Source organism: Triticum aestivum, chromosome 1B (assembly GCF_018294505.1).
Source record: "Triticum aestivum cultivar Chinese Spring chromosome 1B, IWGSC CS RefSeq v2.1, whole genome shotgun sequence".
In the NCBI taxonomy this organism is placed as follows: Eukaryota; Viridiplantae; Streptophyta; class Magnoliopsida; order Poales; family Poaceae; genus Triticum; species Triticum aestivum.
This window is the reverse complement of record NC_057795.1, coordinates 561,328,334-561,344,915: the sequence shown is the minus strand read 5'-3', so window position 1 is coordinate 561,344,915 and position 16,582 is coordinate 561,328,334.

Here is a 16,582-nt window from a genome sequence, read left to right as displayed (position 1 = left end):
CCTCCTCCTAGTAGGAGTAGGACTCCCCTTTCCTAGTCCAACTAGGAAGGGGGAAGGGGGAAGGAAAGAGGGGGAGAGGGAGAGGGAAAGAGGGGTCGCGCCCCCCTCCCCTAGTCCAATTCGGACTCCCAATGGGAGGGGGCGTGCCACCTCCTGGGCTGCTGCCCTCTCTCTCCCCTCAGGCCCACTAAGGCCCAATACTTCCCCGGGGGGTTCCGGTAACCCTTCGGGCACTCCGGTTTTCTCCGAAACCACCCGGAACACTTCCGGTGTCCGAATATAGTCGTCCAATATATCAATCTTTATGTCTCGACCATTTCGAGACTCCTTGTCATGTCCGTGATCGCATCCGAGACTCCAAACAACTTTCGGTACATCAAAACATATAAACTCATAATAAAACTGTCATCGTAACTTTAAGCGTGCGGACCCTACGGGTTCGAGAACTATGTAGACATGACCGAGACACGTCTCCAGTCAATAACCAATAGCGGAACGTGGATGCTCATATTGGTTCCCACATATTCTACGAAGATCTTTATCGGTCAGACCGCATAACAACATACGTTGTTCCCTTTGTCATCGGTATGTTACTTGCCCGAGATTTGATCGTCGGTATCCAATACCTAGTTCAATCTCGTTACCGGCAAGTCTCTTTACTCGTTACGTAATGCATCATTCCGTAACTAACTCATTAGCTACATTGCTTGCAAGGCTTATAGTGATGTGCATTACCGAGAGGGCCCAGAGATACCCCTCAGACAATCGGAGTGACAAATCCTAATCTCGAAACGCCAACCCAACATGTACCTTCGAAGACACCTGTAGAGCTCCTTTATAATCACCCAGTTACGTTGTGACGTTTGGTAGCCCACAAAGTGTTCCTCCAGTAAACGGGAGTTGCATAATCTCATAGTCATAGGAACATGTATAAGTCATGAACAAAGCAATAGCAACATACTAAACGATCAAGTGTTAAGCTAACGGAATGGATCAAGTCAATCACATCATTCTCCTAATGATGTGATCTCGTTAATCAAATGACAACTCTTTGTCCATGGCTAGGAAACATAACCATCTTTGATTAATGAGCTAGTCAAGTAGAGGCATACTAGTGACACTCAGTTTGTCTATGTATTCACACATGTATCATGTTTCCGGTTAATACAATTCTAGCATGAATAATAAACATTTATCATGAAATAAGGAAATAAATAATAACTTTATTATTGCCTCTAGGGCATATTTCCTTCATAACCATGTAAGATGATTCAGGTCTCAATGAGATATAATCAACTGTAGTGTGGTCAACAACAAGAGGAACATTTAAACATTCAATTTGCCCATTGCAGGTGCTCCAATAAATGCAATAAGCAGAATTCAAATAAAGCAACATCTCTAGGATTGTCTTTTGAAAAATATAAATGGAAGATCAGGTAAACTTTTCAACAGTCACTATACCTTTTACGAAGAATCAATCGGCTGTCATATTTTTCTGACGGGCTACGACTATCATATTCAGCAACCAGAATGAAACAATATATATCATAGAAAAAGCAACCTACTAAGTGCAGGTTGCAAGAAAAAGAGAGATATGAGTGGTCAAACTCTCCTGGAAGCAAAGAGAACTTGTCTTACAAACTCAAGGCACATAGCAACATACCCAAATTTCTAGCTAGTTGTACTTGCAGGTAGTGAAAATTAAGCAGACAATGTTAGGAGACTTGAAAGAAGGCTTTGGCCAGCCTGTGATCCATACATTATATGATCATGTGCAGGTTCGTATTTTACTGTTTAAATTCTTGAGGTTTTCCTCATCTTGTTTCGAAATAGCTCCCTACTAAGACTTCTTCTATACATAGTTTGTTAGTTGCTTGAGAACAATAGCTAGCAGAGAAATAGCTCGGGGAAAATAAGCATACTATAATTGAGAACAAGCTTCTCTGGTTACAGGGCTGTACATTCAAAAACCAAGATAAACTTACGATTTCCCGAGCTGTTTCTCTGCTAGTTTTTTTTCCTTAATGGCAGGAACTCCGTGTTGATGGCTTTTTTAGGGCTTCGGCATTCTCACTCCAGAGAGCTACCATAGTTATATTACACCACAAAATAGGCCATCTTCACTATACAAGAAAGCAAATAGTATCTCACTCCAGTTGTGCAACTGTCAAATAGTCTATCTCCGTTAACTACTTTCCTGCTTGGTACCCACACTAAACAAAGCCTTTCCATTTTGCCAGTTTATTGTCGTGTTATTCATCCATAGAGCAATGTGATGCCGATACGGTAATAACTATTCATTATATACTATTGCTCGCTAGATTATTTTCAATTCAGCAGGTGTCATTCTCAAATTTCATATTCCATGGCAAATCATTAAATTTCAGTAAACTCAAAGAAGTCTAATTGATATCAATTCTGTTATTATTGTAGAACGACACGAGTAAATGGGAGTAAACTCTAAAAGACAAACCAGAGCAGCTTCATGGGCAAATATTCATATTTATATTTTTGTGTTTTCTCACCAAGAAAATCCTGGAGGAGGAAGTACCTAAAAGAAGGTTAACACCATTAAGTGGAAAAGCAGAAAAAACATACGCAACAATCTTGTAGAGACAAATAAGTAGAAGTACCTTGGTGATCCGGAACGCCGGCGAGGCTTGGTGAGGGAATCCTCGTTGCAGCCACGGTGGCCGGCCGCTAGTGGGTGGACCTCGGTGCAGCCATGGTCCACTCCTCCCCGTCCTTGTCCGAATAGTTGTAGGTGAATGTCGCCATGGCTTGTAGGAAATGTATAGTTTGAGAGGGAAGATACATGTGTGTAGGCATTGGATTTTTTTTCTCATTAAGCAAGGGATGATCGCAACAGGGGATGTAGGAGAGGTGTTCAGATCAGAGGAGATGGGCGTGGCGATCCGTGACAGGGCGGCGGCGAGACTGGCAGCGGCCGCGCCCTCGCTGCGCGCTGGATCAGAGAAGTCGTGCGCGATGGGGCCGGCGCTGACGAGCACGGGGCCCTGGGTCGAGGAGATCGAGTCGGCCAGCCCAGCATCGCGTGCAATCGCCAAGCAGGCAGCCAGCAGGGGCCCCGATCCCCTCGCCCACTCGCTCGATCCCGAGCACCTCCAGCCGCGAGGGAGGAGAGCTTCCTCGATCCCCAACGCGTCCGCGCACCCGCGCACCCAAGGGCGAGGACCATCGTGCCACTGCCACCGCCCGCGGCGAGCGCGTGCTTTTGGAGGAGGTGGAGGACGAAGGCGGCCCTGGTGCACAGCGTACCCACCTTGCCTTCTTGCCTTCCCGTCCTCTGCTGCTCCACCTCGACGCGCGGCAGAAGCCGTCTCCGCCGCACACGCCCCGGCGAGCGTCGTCCATCCTCCCGCGCGAGGCACGACGGCCGGTCAATCACCGCCACTGCCCGGCCTTGCCGCGCCGTCTCCGCCGCACACGCCACCACCACTGCCCCGCTTCGCCGCGCCGTCCTCCATCCTCCCGGCGAGCGCCCTCCGTCCTCCCGCGCGAGGCACGGCGGCGGCAGTCGCCGGCGCACGATGGAATGGGCGAAGCCGCCGTCACTGTCGCAGGAGAAATGGATAAGACGACGGGAGGACAGCGGGTGGAATTCAAATGAGTACAGGTTTTTTTTTGCAAAATTGAAACGTTATATAAAAACCCACTAAAACCAGGACTGCGGATTAATTTATTATAAACCGAGGGGCTTTAATGCAAAATCGCGCGCGACGACGTACTGCAGAAACCCAATTCTCTTTATTATTAGGTAAAGAGGTAAAGATATGTGTCTCATTTATATCATAAAGATCATAGTACAAGCCACGTACATGCCGATCTGACAAAACTGAAAAGACAGCAGAACGCTAGTCAAGAAGTAAAATTACAAACAAGACTGAAGAATCCTCTGAGCTTGACACCAACGCCCGTCACCTGCCTCTGGCACCACCATAGCAGCCATCAAAGGAGAACATGACGGATCACCTCCACACCCGAGCTCGACGCGGCTCCATCGCTGATATGCATCTTTACGGACCTCCAAGGTGCCTCGCCAATAAAGGCGAAGCCATTGCCATTGAACAAATCAGACCGGGGCAACACCCTAGACACACCATCGAATTCCAGATCTGGCATCCTCGCCCACGCTGTTGGTGGCTTGGTTCCCTAAAAAAATAGTTTGGTGGCTTCGTAGTTCCTACTGGTAGGTTGTTTACAATTTAACATGTACGTACGTCCTTCCTCTCATTCATCCCATCAAGGTTTGATTGAAATAAAAATATGTGTTGCTTAAAAGTTCGCATCAACTTTAAACGATTATTACCAAAACCAAACCGTGTCGCGTATAAAACCATATAAACATAAGTATAAAAACGGTATAAAACCTAAAACCGTATAAATCGAACCGAATCAAACAAAAAAACCAAATGCGCACCCTGACTTGTCACCCCTCCTTAATTTGCTAGTGGATATTCTTACTAAAATGCTCTCTAAATCTAGTCAACAAACCCTGATAAATGGGCCCTACCCTAATTATTTTCTAGGTGGTGTCATCTCCCATCAACATGCAAATGACATTATCTTATTTGTTTACAAGGACCATGAAAAAGTTAATAATCTTGAAATTTTACTGACCTGCTTTGAGAGTGTTTCTGGTATGAAGATTAATTACTCTAAGAGTGAGCTTATCGCTTTGGGCTCACTAAGGAGGAGGTAATGGAATTTTTAGAAATCTTTGGTTGCTCTAAAGGATCTTTCCTTATTAAATATTTAGGTATTCATCTTCATTATGACGAACTAAGAAGAGAGGATATACAACCCATTGTAGACAATATCCTTAAGAGCATTGCGGGATGGATAGGAAATCTTTTATCATACTCTGGTAGGATAACACCGATGAAAGCTTGCCTTAGTAGTATTTCAGTGCACCTTTTATCCCTTTTTAGGTTCCCTAATTGGGTTTGGACCTCATTAACACTCAACTGGCTCATCGCCTTTGAAATGACTTTGAACGTTCAATAGAAAACTCCACCTAGCCAATTGGGACCTAGTTTGCATGACATGTGCGCTTGATCAATCTATGTTGGCAAAACTTTCTCTCGCGGGTGCTTTGAGTAGACAGGTAATTGTATCATCACCACCAAGGAGCCCGCCATCACCTGTTGTTGGCCTCCCGCGCTAGGAGTTGAAGGCCTCTGCCATCAGCCTTGTGACACCTCTAGAGCTGACATCCTCGCCATATCAGTCGCCACTGAAGAGGTTAAAGATAGAGCTCACGCTTTTGGCTTGCACTGCCGTAGCAACTACCGCTCTGTAATTTGTGGCTCTCCCGCCCGTATTACCATCTTATCCTAGTTTTCTTTTTCTAGCCTACTAAACCCTGGAGATGTTTCTGCCCTCGAGTTACTCTCTAGTCTCGGATTTGCTCAATTTGTATATCTTGTCATTTGAGAGAGACTATGTTACTGTTTGGTTTCATTTAATAATGGAACCAGGGAGGCCTTTGTGGCTCCTAGATGCTATAAAAGGATGATGCATCTAATGCTATGTATTTGGTATTCTAAATGTAGATACCATTGTCTATAAAATTGGTTGATTTTATTTTGAAGTTTGACTTTCTAAAACATCTAAATGTAGCACATTCTAAAATAGATGTAGTATTTCCTTATGCACAATCCACCCAATACCATGGAAATAGAGGGAAGAAAGTCGATAAACTTTTTTTTCTCAAAAAGAAACCTAAAGGGATCTTTTATTTGATAATTATCAAGTAAAACAAAAGTTAGTACAATGGGAAGGCAACTGGACAGATAATGATTAATAAAAACTAAATTTTGATTGAAAATTGAAAGCGCAAGTGCTCCCTGGGTGATTTTGGTAATTAGTGTCAACATATCTCTTGTTGGACTAATACCCTTACCTAGTATGTTTCAGATAAGTTCAACAATGGAGTGGCATGCACTAGAGGAAGTGGATCCCTCAAAATGCTAAGGACAAAAGGATTGGCTCAATCTCAAAGCTCAAGACTCTACATTTTCTATCTTAGTGATCCAAGATCACATTGAGTCTATAGGAAAAGCCAATACTACCAAGGAGGGATGAGGTGTTGCTTAATGAGGATCTTGCTCTAAGTGCTTAGTGATATGCTCAAATGCCCTCAACTACTTTCTCACATCCACATATGACCTAAACCAAAAGTCAAACTCGGCCCCACTGATTCTTTCTATCCGGCGCCACCGAGTTCAGATGTCATAGCCACTGCCACAAACCCTAGGAAAATCGGTCTCACCGATAGGGATCTCGGTCTCACCGAGATGGGATTCTAATCTCTCTGTTTAGCTAATTACCAAAATCGGTCTCACCGAATTTGAGTAATCGTTCCTACCGAGATTACAATGTAAACTCTCTGTTTCGTCTTCGTAATGTTTTGGTCCAACTGAGATGAGCGAATCGGTCCCACCGAGTTTACCTGACCAACTCTCTGGTTAGCTTATTACCAAAATTGGTCTCACCGAATTTGTGTAATCGGTCTCACCGAGATTACGTTATGCCCTAACCCTAACCATATCGGTCCTACCAAGTTGCATGTCGGTCCCACCGAAAATCCTAACGCTCACTAGATTTACTGAATCGGTCTGACCGAGTTTCTCAATTCGGTCCCACAGAGGTTGGTAAGTTGTGTGTAACGGTTAGATTTTGTGTGGAGGCTATATATACCCCTCCACCCCCTCTTCATTCGAAGAGAGAGCCATCAGAACAAACCTACACTTCCAACTTACATTTTCTGAGAGAGAACCACCTACACTTGTGTTGAGGTCAAGATATTCCAATCCTACCATATGAATCTTGATCTCTAGCCTTCCCAAGTTGCTTTCCACTCAAACCTTATTTCCACCAAATCCAAATTCTATGAGAGAGAGTTGAGTATTGGGGAGACTATCATTTGAAGCACAAGAGCAAGGAGTTCATCATCAACACACCATTTGTTACTTCTTGGAGAGTGGTGTCTCCTAGATTGGCTAGGTGTAACTTGGGAGCCTCCGACAAGATTGTGGAGTTGAACCAAGGAGTTTGTACGGGCAAGGAGATCGCCTACTTCGTGAAGATCTACCGCTAGTGAGGCAAGTCCTTCGTGGGCGACGACCATGGTGGGATAGACAAGGTTGCTTCTTCGTGGACCCTTCTTGGGTGGAGCCCTCCGTGGACTCGCGCAGCCGTTACCCTTCGTGGGTTGAAGTCTCCATCAACGTGGATGTACGATAGCACCACCTATCGGAACCACGACAAAAACATCCGTGTCTCCTATTGCGTTTGCACTCTCCAAACTCTTCCCTTTATATTCTTGCAAGTTGTATGCTTTACTTTCCGCTGCTCATATACTCTTTGCATGCTTGCTTGATATGTATTGTGATTGATAAACTTGTGCTAAAACTCCACTTAAACTTAAAGAAACTAAAAATTGCAACTTTTGGTACTTAGTGTCTAATCACCCCCCCCTCTAGACACCTCTTCTCGATCCTTTCAATTGGTATTAGAGCTTTGGTCTCCATTGCTTTGGTTTAATCACCATTGGAGGAAGATGGATGAGTCTACTTTGGGGACTCTTAGACATAGAGTGCCTATTCTTGATGGGGAATATTTTCATGAGTGGAAAATGAGATGCTTGTGATTTTCAATGAATATCATTTGAACAAGTACATTGCTAGCCCTTGTGCACCTCATGTTGATCCTATGCATCCCACCCTTGATGAGTCAATTGACATGATTAGAAATCTTAGAACTGTTAATCTTATCACTAGAGGCTTGCCTAGAAACTTGCCTACTCTTGAGTGTGCCTACACTTTATGGAAACTTCTTGAGGAACGATTTCCAGATTATTCCTTGAAGAATCTAGATGAAATTCTCCATAAGTCTATTGCCTTGAGTAAGATGAATTCCAATGATCCTATGTTTGGTAATTGTCTATTTGAGCTTACAAATCTTTTGCATGCCAAAGGAGATGTTGGAATTATTAGTGATATTATTTCTGAAGCTATTAAAATTCATAAAGAAGATCATTGTCAAACTCACTCTAATGAATCACCCTCTCAAGGATTTGATCCACCACATGACGATGTTGAACATGGATACTATGATGAGGATGATGATGCTGACTTCGATCTTGATGACGCAATGAGACACTTTGGTCTTATGGTAAATCTTCGGGGATATATGGCAGAAGGAAAGGAATGGGTTCTTGACAGTGGATGTACTGATCACATGACCGGAGATAAAGATATGTTTCGTGAGCTTGCTGAAAATGATGGTCCTCGAAAGTACGTCACTTTTGGTGACAACTCAAAGGGTAAAGTGGTTGTCCTCGGTAAGGTGGCCATATCACATGATAGCTCCATACAAAATGTTATGCTCGTTGAATCCCTTGGCTAGAACTTACTTTTAGTATCTATACTTGCTGATTTCGGTTTCAATGTCCTATTTACTGAAGTAGATTGCCAAGTGTTTCATAGAGATAATCATAAAATGGTCTTTACCAGCATTCGTAGAGGTGATCTTTACATTGTTGATTTCACTAAAAAGGATCAACCTAGAACTTGCTTTATTGCTAAATCCTCTAAAGGATGGTTATGGCATAGACGGTTAGGTCATGTCGGAATGTGAAACCTTGACAAGCTTATTAAAGGAAATAATATCCTTGGTGTTAACGATGTCATATTTGATAAGGATAGACTTTGCAGCGCTTGTCAAGCAGGTAAACAGGTTGGAGGAAGGCATCCTGTGAAGAACATCATGACCACAAGGAGGCCACTTGAGCTACTTCTGTGACAGCCTGGTTTTTGGATCTTTCTTTTTCTTTTGTTTTTTCGAGGTTTTTGCCTGAGTTTTCTTTTTCTGTGGCTTTGTGGTCTGGAAACTGAAGAAGATGACCTCTTCTTTGCTTCCAGAGTGGCTTGTCATTCCCAAATCTTTCCCTAGACCCTGTCATTTCCATCCTAGCCCAAATCCCAATATTCTTTTTATTGAGAATATTCCTTTTCTATTAAAGGAATAACTCAAATTGCCCTAGGTTGTGAAGCAACCTATATTTCCCTCACTCCAAAAATTCCCAAATAATTCTCATAAATTGCTTGGGTCATATCTTGATCAAATATTACAAAACTTTTCATTGCCATGTTCAAAAATAATTCCCCAATAATTATTATTCATTTCTGTCTAGTGTGGTTTTCTGTGAAGGAAGTGTCACCTATCTTTCCTTGATTGCTCCCCAACTCCTTGGTCATGCTTATATATCCAAATAATTGCCTCATGCACAAGTTCAACTTTATTTGCCTAGCCAATCTTCCTCAGTGATTTTTCAAAGTTTCTGTCAAACAGAAACCATTGTGAAGGAAGTACTAGATAGGGATACCCAAATGCGTTGAGCTTTTGCACACTCCTTAATGTGCTCATATTAAACCCTTCCACCCATTTGCAGCCCCATCCAATCATCTATGTGAGCACAGGAGCAAATCTTTGTTTCTGGCAATATTTTCAGGTTGTGAAGCAAGTATATTTTATATTGCTTCAAAAATCCTGATAAACAACCAGATCATTCTTATGCCCATAAAACATCTCTCCACTCATTTTAGCATCATTTCATTGAGCCATTTAATCACAATAATAATTCCAAGTTTCTGTCCAGAGGAGATGTTTGTGAAGTAAGTACCATTTTGGCTTTGCCAAATGGTATGATACTTGGTGAGCATCTTCATATGATCAAATAACCCTGCCTTGCTCATATTCAGCTCAATCAAGTCAACCATGTGAGTGCATCATCATGATCTTCATTTCTGACCAAATTATGCAGTTGTGAAGCAACTGCAGTAAATATTGATCCTTTTACCCTCAAAACCTCCAGGATGAAAGTCCTTCGATAGATAAGTCTCCCAGACAAGCTAGTTACTGAGTTACCTAGCTAGTGTCCCCACTGCACATCACAAACACTTGGCTACTGGTTTACTTTGGAGCTAAGTGCAATTCTCTTCTTTGCCCCTGGAACGATTTGTTTCCTCATTTCTACTTAGGTCTCCAAGGTCATTCCACTAGACATGGTCGGCCACGCCAAAACTAGCCATTTGCACCAGTGCCGGTGGTGCTCACGCTGATTTCAGGCAAATTTCGTGCTCTGGCTTCTTCCCGGCCCTGTGCCCGTCGTCTCCCTCGTCGTCTCGACCTCTATCCATGTCTAGTAGCTGCCCCTTGAGCCTCTGCATCGCCCTGCGTCGATGGTTTGTCGTCGTTCGCCTTAAATGCGCCGCTAGCGCGGTGCCCGTGCCGCGTCCAGCCTCTGTCCGCCATTAAAGCTCGGTCAGGAGCTCGTCCATGAGCTCCAGAGCCTTCCCCTCTGCCTATAAAAGGACCTCTAGGCTCTCCCGCAGCTCCCAAGCCCTTCCTAGTCCCTCCTAGCCCACCGGAGCAACGACATCTCGCCGGAGTTCGCCTCTGTTTGCCTCGGCCGCCGCGGTTCCTCCTTGGTTCCGGCGAGCTCGAGCATCCTCTCCTCCCCTGGTGTTGTCCACAAGCTCCCCCACCTCCTCGCGGTTCGCCCAAACCACTTGCCCCCTCGCCGGAGTGCCTTTGGCCGTGCCTCCCGGAGCTCGACCGCCACCTCCGCCGTTCGGCCCCCAGCTCGTCCGGCCGTCCCAAGCCTCCTCTTGCTTCCCCGACTCCCCCATCGTCTTCCCCTCGTCCCACTGAGCCGCCCGAACCCCTCAGCCCCCGCCGGAGCTGCCCACATCGCCGGTGAACCTCGTCTCCCAAGCCCTCTGTCACCTCCTGCCGCCGCATCCCATCGCAGTTCCTGGCCTTCCCGTGCCTCCCTCCGGTCGGGGCTGGGAGCGCCGCGCCGGGCCACGCCCGCCGGTGGCTTCGCCTTAGCCGGAGATGGCTGGAGCTGGCCGGTCCCCTCGCCGCTCCTCCCCTGCCTCTGCTCCTCCTCTGCTTCGGTCAGGCCAGGGCAAGGAAGAAGACGACGACTCGCCAGCCTGGCCCCTGTCAGTGGGTCTCGCGCCCCCTCGGCCCCACTAGTAGGCCACAGGGCATTGACCCGCCATGCCCACGTGGAAAAGTGTTGGGCCCCACCCGTGGGACCCGCACACGTCAGCCCCGCCACTGTTCAAATGGACAAGGTGAAAGCGTATTTCACAGATTACGTTTTCTCTTTTTCTGTTCAGGCCCCTGGTTGAAAATATCTTCATTACAGATGGGTCCCTGGCAGAAAAACATCCATATCTTTTTATTCGTAGCTCTAAATCAGGTGAAACCAACGCTCACTACTTAGTTTCGTCGAGCCCATTCTGTTGGTCATGCTTTCACTATGGTTTGACACTGTGAAAATGACCTTTATGCCCTTGCCCTTATTCAGCCCCCTCCGAGAGAGTACGTTTTTCGGTGATTCGTTCCGCGAGTTTCTCGCCTTCTCCCGGGTGCCTTCTTCATCCCCAGGCAAGCCACAATGCCCACTTGCATGATAATCATGCAGTAGCCATGGTTTTCAACTTGAATATTTAATAAATGTTTGCTTGTTGAAAAGATGGTTATCGTTGTTCCGGTGATGTTCAGATTTGCATGTTCACTTTTGTGCTATGTTGTCTTATACTCTGTGATCATGTCATGCCTGCTAGTATTACCTTCCATATGTTTATGCTTGTTAGTAGTACATGTTGATGTTGGAGATGGTCATGCTAGTCAGAATGCGATGCTCGGTGAATATGATTTATTGTTGATATGGTGGAACGTTATGTGATACTCTCATGATAATGTTGATATCATGTTCATGTATTTTATCATGGCTCAACATATTTGCATTCAAGTTAACCGGATTAAATTGAACTTGAAAAACTGTTGGCTGAGTCATGGTGCCGCTGAATCGATGCTGACCAGTGCAACCACGCTTACCGGTATGGGACGATCCTAACTAGGACTATTGTCGTTCCTCTCCCCGGTGCCTCCAACGAGGGAAGGTTATGGGCGTGCTGTACCCTGGCCCGGTAAGCAAGCATAACCTTGTGTGCCCGTAGTTGTTATAGCCGGCGGATCCCCATGTGGGATCATTTATTTTTTGGCCACGGCGGTGGTCGCTGTGTCTGGAGGTAGACACGGGGCCACCCATGACTTAATCTAGTGGGGAGTGAGTCGGAGTTGCCGGGAGAGTGTCATGGCAGTAGGACGGTTTTGTCGGAATGCTGTTGGTCCACCCGAATGGGAGTGCGAGGCCATGAGTTCCATGGTGTGGGTGCAGTGTACTAACCTCTGCAGAGTGTATATTAAATCTATCGATAGCCATGCCCGCAGATAAGGGCCTAGGTCAAAAGTAGGTCACACCATGAGTCAACAGTAATAAGAATAACTTGATTAATGACAATGAGATAAGTTGGTTGTGATCATCATAAGGATCACGGCCTAAGTGTTGGTCGGGTTGTGATCGCCGTAAGGATCACGGGCCAAGAACTGGTCGGGTTATGATCGCCGTAAGGATCACGGGCCAAGTGTTGGTCGGGTTGTGATCGCCGTAAGGATCACGGTTTGGGGCCAAGTGTTGGTTGGGTTGTGATCGCCGTAAGGATCACGATGGTATCGAGGATACCGAGTTGTTTTATATTCGTGATGTTGTGCGAGAGTCGTGGGTAAAGATCAAGCTCCTTGTGGTCATTTACTGATCGCTACGGTGTTGTTTATACCAAGCTTGATTTGATCCTGAGATGATCGTGCGATGTCCGAGGTTGGTAAGTGATGCATGTGTTGGTTACGAGGTAGCCTGAGCGGTATAAGTGGTGCATGTAGTGACATCATGTTGCATGATAGTATTGTCGAATTAATATGTTCATGCCATGTTCATGTTGAGTTAACTCTATCATGTTCAAGTTGTTCATGCTATATGGTTCTGATGATATCATGATAATTCTTGTTTAACCTATAATTGCCATGTTGTTGTTTGTCTTGAATGCTTCTAGATTATTGTGAGCTTGCAAGTACATTCAATGTACTGACTTGGCGTGTCATGCCAGCTTGCAGGTCATTCCGGATTTGATTGCTTGTTTGCCGTGGAGTCCTTGTTTGCAAGCTAGGATAAGCGTCCCATCCAGAGTCCCTGCGGAGTGGAGTTCACCACCATCGCCATTGTTCCGCTGCTAGAGTTCTTCCACTACATCGTGTTGTTCTGTTGCTAGCATAGAGCAACTGAGGATGGCGTAGTGTCGCCGTACCGATGTTATTCATTGTAATATCGGAGACTTTGTATTCATATTCGTGTAATAATAGAAAGTTGGTTTGTTCTATGCTAAGCAGTGCCGTATTCCAAAGGAGTTCTCGATCTCTGGGCTGGAATATGGGGCGTTCCGGTTTCTCTGAGCCGGGGTGCCACAGGCTTGGTATCAGAGTAGGTCTGGCTATAGGACGCCCTAGACCGCACGAACGTTAGAAATTGGTAGTATAGAGTCTGGCTTGATGATTGCATTTGGTTGCTGCACTTGTTTGTTTTATAGCATGCATATAGCCCTAGTATTTGTGATAACGGTTTACCTGTTGAGTGTAGCTGGCATCAGTTCAGATCCACTACAGCTCAACCTTTGCATTTCTCCAGTTCCTTTTCTTTCGGTGTTTGGTGTCATTTCTGTCCCAGCAGAGTGATGCCAAGTGATCCCGACACTGTTTGCAAAAATGGTGCTCAGGCATCGCGCCGTTATCTTTCTTTCAGTCACGTCTATCATTTCGGTGATGGACATGCTTCTATCCCGGATCGTTCTTTTATTCTATCGTGTTGGCAACCCTTAATGATCTTAGTTATCAAGAAAGGACAATGTCAGCAGCCTCAGCTTTTCCCCGCTATCCTATTTCTTGGACGAGTACGGATCTTTTTCCGTCCGCTTGATAATAATGTAGTTGCGACCTTCGTGTCCCACTACATGATTACCAAGTGCGTCCTCGCCTCCGAGCTAGTTCAGGTTGCCACCTGGCTAAGCTAGCACTTGGTGTAGCGCTGTTTACACCAATTCTTCCACACATTTATTCGTCCTCGTGCACATCATCACAGCATATTAGACCGCAATACCGGAGTTTCCGCGAGATTTGTGTGCTTAAGTAGGCAAGCATATTGTGTGACTAGCAGTAATATGTGATGATTGCTTGATTTATTATATTAGTAGAATGCTTGTGTGCTTTTGTTTAGTCATTTCTGTTGTTCCTTTCTTTGGGCCTTCGGTGTTACAAAATTTTCCCCTATTAAAGTTGCTCGTCAACCGACACTAGACCCGAAGAGTCAGCAAGAAATGCATATATTTGGAAACTCAGCTAAACAGAATGGAATTATCAGCTGACTGCAGTGAAATTGGGAATATCTTGTCTGGATGCAAAAGAAATCCTGGATGGACCGTCAGTATCAAGTTTGCATTAGCGTGCACTCATCACGAAAAAATGATTTAATCAGCAAGAAGATAAATTGTGTGCAAGGTTGACAGAATATTATCAGTCAAAGGTATGGCTCAGATACAAGTTTAATTTTCCGTTGAGGATGATTTTGGAACTCGATGTACCTGGAAGCAAGCAAAAATATGGCATATACTCAAAAAGGAGGATAGTCCAGTAAAACCATGTTTCATACAAGAAATCAACATCAGAAATATTCAGATGTTTATATATGTGGAAATCGGTCCGCAAATCACAATAAGAAGCTTCTGGTGTAAGCAACCCACTTTTCCCTCGCAAGATACCAGAGAAGCTTCCAAGGAAAGATTCATCTATCTTCCTTAGTATGATACGTGGATGATTTCCCGTGCAAGGTACCCTGTCTTCTTCAGTAAGCAACCGCAAAAGCTTCCAGCATAAGGTACTGAGTCTTTCCCCAGCGAAGTCTTTAAGGGGGTAAGCTTCTGAAGCACGATACCTAGTCTTGTTCAGCAAGCTGTCCGATGAAAGTTTCGACCACAAGCCAGCAAATCTTCCTCAGTAAGACATTGGTACAAGGTAGTATGCTGTGAATTGACAGCATGTGGCAGTAAATCCCAAGAATCAGATCCGCAACATTTTGGTCAGATTCAAGAATCAGTCAGAATACACGTCTGTCTCGGAATCAGGTCCTCATATATATGCAATGAGCATACCATCAAGATCTTACAAGTCACTCGGATGAGGATCTGATAACCACGTGAGGATGGTTACGAGAATAAAGTCAGTATACACCGCAGTGTGACAAAGGATTATGAGGATTGACGACATCAATGAGCTCAATACAAGTACTCGTGAACCTGTAAAATGATCCTGATGAGCCCTTGTCCCCTTTTTCTCTAATGACGGCACACCGCTTGTGATCTGAGTTGTTTCTAGCTATCTGGGGTGGATGCCGATTTTTGTTTCTCTCTTCAACAACTGTCACGAGTCTGAGCTGCTTTTCGGCTGTCTTGTACACCTGTTGAGTTTCTTTTTGTGATAGTAGCCCTATAGCTGCTTTTTGGCTATTTTAGGGAGTTGTCACCTTCTTCTTATCGACCCGGTCTCATGCTCTGAGCTGCTTTTCGGCCGTCCTGAGCCGTGGTTGAGTTATTTCAGTAATGTCCCAGATCTGAGTTGTAAAGACCGTTCTGGTGGCTACTGATTTATTTGCCGATTTCTTGCAAGGGTTTCGGATGATCATTTCCCAATGATCAGAACTTGAGAGGTGTTGAACCTGCCATATAATGGGTTACCCTGTCAGAAAAATGAGGATAAGCTACGATTGCCGAAAAATTGCACCGACAGTACCTATGGTCATACGAAGAAGCAATATGGCCTAGCTCTTTCAGCCAAAGATCCAGACCAAGAAAACAATAATGAAGGAGCAAGACCAGTGAGGCAGGTATGAAAATTGTACACGACCCCATGGTACAGATCCGATACTCACGACAATGGAACCAGTTAAGATGATTCAGAAATTTCTGCAATGAGTCAGAATTTGTCACGAAACGGTTATGTTTAACTCACTGTTTGGAACCCAAAGGACCTGCATTTAGTGGAGAAACCCAATGCAATGAGTCAGAGCTTGAGTTTTCATCATCATTACATGAAAGGTTGTCAGTGCCGGGTGGCACACCCAGCGGAAATCACTTTTGGATTTGTGAGACGGACCTATATTTCAGTCGTGATAATTAAATCACACTCAGCTAGTTAGCAGATCTAAAAAGAAATTGGAGCCTATATAAGCATGAACAAGCAAGGTAAGATCTGTCAGAACGTGGATACAGTGAATCAAACCGCCCCAGGGCCAGTCAGATAAAAATTTAGTGGGAACAACAATAAAGGAAAAAGGATACCCGAGTTGGAAACGGTTTCCTTAAGTCAGAATATTCATACTTGTTCCCTGAGCAACCAAATCTCGAGGACAAGATTTCTTTAAGGGGGTAAGGTTTGTGACAGCCTGATTTTTGGCCCTTTCTTTTTCTTTTGTTTTTCCGAGGTTTTTGCCTGAGTTTTCTTTTTCCGTGGCTTTGTGGTCTGGAAACTGAAGAAGATGACCTCTTCTTTGCTTCCAGAGTGGCTTTTGTCATTCCCAAATCTTTCCCTAGACCCT